This window comes from Corvus kubaryi, unplaced genomic scaffold, assembly GCF_017639235.1.
Source record: "Corvus kubaryi isolate FWS band 111438036 unplaced genomic scaffold, C.kubaryi_AGA036_p1.0 37394, whole genome shotgun sequence".
Classification (NCBI taxonomy): Eukaryota; Metazoa; Chordata; class Aves; order Passeriformes; family Corvidae; genus Corvus; species Corvus kubaryi.
In genome coordinates, this window is record NW_024581133.1 from 16,259,454 (window position 1) to 16,266,569 (window position 7,116).

The 7,116-nt window shown below is 40.6% G+C and overlaps 1 protein-coding gene across 1 annotated transcript in view; it reads right to left on the reverse strand.

Moving 5' to 3' along the window:
* The window catches only part of RORA (RAR related orphan receptor A), a 382,907-nt gene extending 377,374 nt beyond the window's left edge, over positions 1-5,533 (reverse strand). The window contains exon 1 of the mRNA XM_042039179.1: positions 5,419-5,533. The gene's annotated coding sequence lies outside the window, so the exon portion shown is untranslated. The remainder of the gene's footprint in view (positions 1-5,418) is intronic.
* Positions 5,534-7,116: the final 1,583 nt, after the last annotated feature.

Here is a 7,116-nt window from a genome sequence, read left to right on the forward strand (position 1 = left end):
CAGATAACTCAGTTGTTTTGGTTTTTTTCTTTTGAGTAGTCATTCTAGCAGTTCTAGCAAAAGGGGAGGGTGAGCAAGGGAAGGAAGAGCCATTTTTTTTATTTATCTTAAAATAATTTCTCATCTTGTTTCATTAGGCCAGTAGGATATAAGAAAGGCAGGCATCACTGAGAATACAGCTGGGCAACATAATGGATTTCCTTCTAAAATTCCTACTTAGATATGCCCAGGCATTTCAAACAATATTTTAGCACCTAAACCTTTGGAAAAGATCTAATACCACAGAAACAAAATAAACACTGTACTCCCCTTTAAAAAGTACATTAATCAAAGAGCCTCTGCTCACATGGGAAGACTGGGAAAAGCTCTGTAAGTAATTCTGTGTAACTACAGATGGGGTGAACTGATTTCCTTGAAGCAGAGGAAGCAATAATGCTCCTTTAATTTGCAGTGCACAAATCAGCTTGACTACCAAAGTTAAAGCACCAAAATTGAGTGTCTTCACCAGAAGAGAGCAACAGTGATCGATTTGATAATTTGGACTGCTGAAAGTCATGGTTATCCTACATCAAACAGAGATTATGACTTAGTGACTTGTCTCATTGCCCCATCATGGTCAATGGCTGGTCCAAGCCCCTCATGTTGCAGAAAATTGTCTTGAAAATCATGTTGAATTGATTGACAATGCTGAACACCTGACTCAAATTTATAGCTACACACCCAGCTAAATGCCACCAAAACCTTTTCCATCACAGCCATAACATTCAATTTCTCCAAACCTCGAAGTCTCCATGAGAATATTATGGGGAAGTGATCATTAAAAAAAATCCAAAACCAAACAAACTAAAACCAGTCACAAATCATTTATAGAACCTACCCAAAAGACTTGGATTTAATCAATTACAGAAAGTCACAAACTACCAGAAGACTATTCTTTCACTGGAAAACACACTAATACACAATATTTTTCTTTAAAATTTTCTTTAGACACTTAAACTTGCAACCCAAGTATTTATGTACCAGCTTCAGAAACAGCTTTTGAATACTCTTTTCAGGTACCTGAAAAGCCTCATGTGAATAGAGATTGCACTATTGCTTTTTCTTATGCAGTGGTACTCACTGGTCTAGCCACAAATTTTAAATTTCTATCCTGCCAGTAGGATGCCTCTACCTTCTCCCCCCACCCCCCATCTTTCACAAGGAGATCCATAATCCCTGTGCTAATGCTTCCATTGTCCTTTAACTTCTGGAGTCAATTCCATCTTATGCTCCAAGGAATGGGGGAAGGGAGAAAGAAAAGTACATTTTTGACAAAGACCCTAAGTGATGAATACAGCTACAGGGGGGAGAGATTCCCCCCCCCCTCCTCAAACCTTTAGTCTTTTCACTCACTCTCCAAATGCACTGAGATTAATAATGCCTCTGGGCCACTGTATGCAAACCTCCACTGTGCACGCAGAAAAAAGATTATAATTGAATACCCTATTATGATGGGCAAGGAAAAAGAAAAGCAGACAGACAGACAGGGCTCAAAGGCTGAATTGGCCTGGTTTGGCTTCCAGCCCACAGCACCTACAATTATTCTGCAATGATTTTTATTTATCTATTTAGTGTTCCCACTAGGCAGAGAGAGAATCTAGTATTAATTTAGTGCTCGTGGTTAGAGAGCTTTAAATTGAAAAATGTTATTCAAATGGATAATGAAATGTGGCTGGAGCCCTAATGTCCTGCTTTGAATGAAAATAGTACAAACCATAGCTCTCTGCAAATGTTTTACAGTCTGAGAGTTTATGCAAAAATTCTGCTAAATTACATTTTTACAGAACAGCCTTACCAATGTAGCACTACCAGACCTTTACATAGACAAGCAGCTAAGATGTTGCCAAGCATCCCAGAGCCTCACAGCAAAATAAGAAGTGAAGGGCAGGAGCAGAAGAGAAAAAGCAGCTCTGACATAAATGAAGGAAAGGATAAAACCTGAAAACCAGGATGGCACCTCCACAGCTATTCACTTGTGGCATCTACATGAAGTCATCTAGTTTGCTCCTAAGCACCAATGGCAAAACATTCTCTTCCAAATTAGTGCAGGGTATTGCTGGGACATTCTGTTTGATGAGGACCTTGCCAGTACCAGCATCTGCCTATGACCCTAAGCAACACAGGTGACAAGAATAAGACAATGAAACATGAAAAAAATATCTTCTTTAGACCACTGTAAATTTAAATGAGCTCCACAAAAGCACCTGCTCAAGTTAAGCTACTGCTCTCTTCAAATGTTGGAAACTGTACTTCATGATAGGAAATCATAGCATAAAGAAAGTAGTTGCGATCTTAGCTGTAATTAATTTCATAAAAGCATTCAAGAAAATATGAATATAAGACTTATTTAAAAAAAAAGTATGTGAACAAATTCAGGGAGGCAGCAGAATGCTGAGTGTGCAATCAAGAACATGCAAGTGTTGATCAGGACAATTGAGAACGACTGCTTGCAAACACAGGGACATTTCTTGACTCATCTACAATTTGAAGTTTAAAATATATTCCATAATTCTAAGGATCAAGCTTTACTTCCATGGACCAGTAATGCCACATTCCAGAAAATAATCTAAATTGATTATTTTAACTGTATTGTCACTGCTTTTTTGAAAAGACACTAACCACCACAATTGCTCCATTACTTACCACTGTGCATAAAATGTCTCAGGCTTTGGAAAACAAATAACAGAAAAATATGGATTAAACTGATAAAAATGATAATTCCAGACATGATTAGATTCACTGTGTTGTGTAGCCTGCACAGCAGGTGGGGGATCCTTCAGAAGAATTAGAGAAAGGTTTAGGGAAAGCAGATTAATGGGGAAAAGATTAAATGTGCTCTAAAAGCAGGACAAAACATATTTTTAAAATGACAATTCTAACAGCAGTGCTTAGGGATGCTCTGGAATGCAAAGTACACATACTCCATTTAAATACCAGATGCACAAATGTCTCCTACTTACAATTATGCAGTGCATTGTATGACTTTAAATCATAAGCTGAATAAGCATTTGACATTAAGTGGTGCTAGTGACAAATATTAATCAAAATATAGCCAATAGTTTCTAGCACGCAGTAGTCAAGCTCTATTTTGCCCTTCTCTGCATGCAACTTTTTACAAAACTCATCCTACAGATGAAGGTCTACCAATCTGTTTCATTTTCAACAGCAATATATTTCTGGATATAAAATGAAACACAGTAATAGCAATTTCTAGAATCCTGAATAGTACATGTTGATGCCACAGCCCTCTTTTCAGTGTTGAAGGCTTCCCATCTTCTAATAAGATGCTATGCATAAAAATAGGCAAGAACAAAAAACCACAGTGGAAAGGCATCTTCCCAACATCATCTCACAGAAAGAACATTCCCTTTTCCTCAAAATCATCTTGGATACATCTGTCACCCAAGGCTGATTACTCAGGAAATGCATAAAAGATAGTTTGAGGTAGAGGTATTGGGGCTGGTTGCTTCTGCTCCCCTGTGACCTGTTGGTGCTCCTTGAGGGAAGGTAGCACTGGGCTGGCAAAGACCTCTGGCTTTTCCACAGCTGCACCCAAGTCTCACTCGTGCCAGCCTTTTTTTGCCTTATTTTGCTGTCTGTGGTAGATGAACCACTTTTAAACTGCCTTTCTTCCTACCAGTTTGAATTACGTGCTGCTTAGCATCTCTTGACCTGAGTCCATGATGCTTCTCAGACCTGTCCCTGGCTTTTAATTCTACAAATGTGACATAGAGAAATCTCAAGCCTTACAAAACAAAATCCACAGCCACAGCACAAAGATTTGCATATCACTCCCAAAGTGACCACATGGTCTTGCAGCCTTTCTCCCCTTTCCATTCGCACCAATCTCTTTTGTTCTCCCCCATCCATTTGTTCTGTTGTGGCTGCCCTTATGCTCTAATCTCCTCCAGGCAAGCACATCCTTCCATATGTACTGCAAAGTGCTTTTTCAGGCAATAAAGCAGAAATAATGTCTCTCGGTTCCCCCATTTGAAGGAGCAGCATACGAACACAGTGCTCACCTACCGAGGCAGCTGGCAGGTTAAATTTGTTAATGGTTGTGAGCATGTGGAGATCCTCTTATGGAAGGCTCAACAGGAGTGTGAAGCATCGTCAGAGGTCAAAAGTGAGGCTTACAGCTTGAGTTAGTTTCCCATTCTGGGTATTTGTTTCTTTCCATAATTAAGGGCAGGTTAACTACAGAGTAAAAGCTTGAGCACGTTAGTGAGGAAGGATGTAAGGGGACTGCCTAACGAGTACCCTGGTATCATATGGTGAAGAAGGAAAATAAAATGTTTCCTCTTTTCCTTCATTTAGCATTAGGACATGGGAAAAAGTGCCTCATAGGATGTTATTAAACTCAAACCAGGCTTCTTATCTAACAGTGTTTTCAGAAAAGAAATCTAGACTTTTCTAGCTTCTGTCTAAAATAAAACCCATGTAACTGCATACTACATTAGACATGCAGAAAGGTATGTCATTGTTAGAGTCCAAGAGATTTCAGCCAGACAGTGTGATTTTATAGTTTATTTTTTCATAATTAAAGTTGAAAGTGCTCAACATGCTATTTCCTTAAATTTTTCATAAGAGTGTAAAAAGTGTTTGGAATAAGTCCAGCCTCACTCTAAGCTTCTTATATTCAGCCCTCCCTTATGGTAACTATTATATGACCAAACACCAATTTATAAGGGTCCTCTCCCTCTACTTGTATTTTTATTTTATTACTGGTCAATATTATAAAATTTGAAATAAGAAATCCACTTCAGTCTCAGGTACCAGATATTCTCTGTATCTGTAATTGCAAAGCGCATTAGAAACTGTGCAGTCAGAACACTCAATTCAGTTGGGCCCCTCAAGCCTCTGCTAATCCCACAAAGCTGTAGCACACTCTCAACTCTGTTCCACTCCCCCCCCAAACCCAAACATACCTAACAAGGACTCTCCACTGCTGCAGTCAGATGCAGGAGGGGGAATCCATCCTTCTCCTTTCCTTCACTCCCCATTCAAGTAGGCAGCCAAGCAAAGCTATTGTACAAGGCACTATGGCATGACAATACATTAAACAAATAAGGGTAACTCCAGGGCAGAAAGAATGAGGAGAAAAACATGCTGCATATGACAGTGAATTTTCTGGGCTTTGTACCATTAAACCACACTAAGAACAAGTTGTCCTTCTCCCCCACCCAGTGGGTAATGGAGTAAATGTTAAAATTTGCAATACTTATAATTATACATTGCTGAAAAGCAAAATCAGAAAATATACACAATATAAAACAATATTTATTTATTATAGAGAGCCTTACCTCTCTTGATTTCCAGCCTGTGGCTTTATTCTCATATCCTTCTATTTCCTATCTTGCTTATAACAACTGTACTCACCATAAACAAACCCTCAGCATTCCAGAAGAAATCTGCTCACAGAAGGGGGCTGTGTTGGTCTACAAGGAGAACTTCCAACTTTGACAAGACTCTTGCCATAGAGAAATCCCCTCTTGCACAGATGATTTCAGATCCGATGTACACTGCAACAGGGAAAAAACAACAGTGTGTTTATAGGAAAGCAAGTAGCTAAAGAGAGCTGTAAGCAAGACAACTCATTTGAAGGCTGTCACTGATGTTGACATCCAGGTGATAGTTAGTGTCGCCCTCCCATGTGCATAGATCTCTCTCTTTGTCACACTTTGCCATTTTCCTGGGACAACCGTTGTCATGAGGCTGTTAAACAGGACCTTACTGAAACCACAAGAGAGCCATGATCAAGTATGAAAAGCCAGGTAACTGAGTACTGCACGTCAAGACCACACACCCCACAGTTACAAAAATTAAAATAATCATACAGAACTACTTTGGAAGGCCATGATGCACAGGGAGGACCCAGCACTGCTCCTCACAGGGGGAATTGGGCTGGGCCAGGCCATAGAAGATACCGAGTTGTCACTTTGCCCTGGCAGTCTCACACTATGGGTCAGTGACCAAACTAGGACCAGTTTCAGGGGTGGTCTGATAACTTTCTGTTAGAGCTTGTAAAATAGACTGTTGAGCTAACACCTCATTTTTGTGTTTGTTTTGCAAAGTACTCAGTAATTAATTCCCAATTAGTTCTTGGGAAAATGAGTCAAATTCAGCACTTCGTAGATCTCCACCTAAGCAGGCTGTGTGCAGGTGTAACCTGGCAGGGACAGATTCCTGCAGGCTCTGCTTCGTGCACTAGGATAGGCACATGGCCTGCCAAGGCCACGTCTGTCTGTCTGTCTGACTGCTGCACCCCCCGAAGGCAGCAGAGCTCTGCAGTGGCAGCAGTGGGTCTGCAAAGCCACCTCGGAACTGCACTGAGGGAATAGTCACAGCCTTCACTACAGCTTGAGAAAAGGCAGCAGAACCAGTCTGAAAGGCATTCCCTGCATGTCCTAGATGGAGGAAGGATAAAGCTCTCTTCATACAGCTTTATTTAATAAAACCTACATACCTGAGCTCTCAATGACAAAAGCAGTAGTAAAGAATCATCTTGAACGTTGATGTACACAGAATCACAGAACGGGTAAGACCGGAAGGGACCACAGAGGGTCATCTGGGAACCTCCCAGTTCCAGCAGGGTCGTCCCAGAGCACATGGCACAGAATTGCATCCAGACAGTTCTGGAATATCTCCAGGGAGGGAGACTCCACACCCTCTCTGGGCAATCTGTGCCAGTGCTCAGTCGCACAACGACACACACTCCTTATGGGGTTCAGTTTATGACACTGAAACATAGCGCAATAAAAGCAAATACTTAAATTTAATTACTTTCAAAAAGCATTTCTCTACCTGAAGATTCCTCACAGTTTCTAAAGAAACAGAAATGGAGAATACGCACACCTTGCAACAATACAGCAACAAATTTCCAAGTATTTCTGCATATTTCGTTCAGCACCTGGCAATTTCCACTAAGACCCAGTTCTTGGAGTAAGAAATTTAACTGCATTTGAACTTGCTGGCAAAATAGGCATGTAACCAAGTGAGGAAATCTTAATGCTCAAGAAAGAGTCTGAATACTCGGACTCCTCCATGCAGAGCCACAGAGCACCCAAGTCAGCTGTC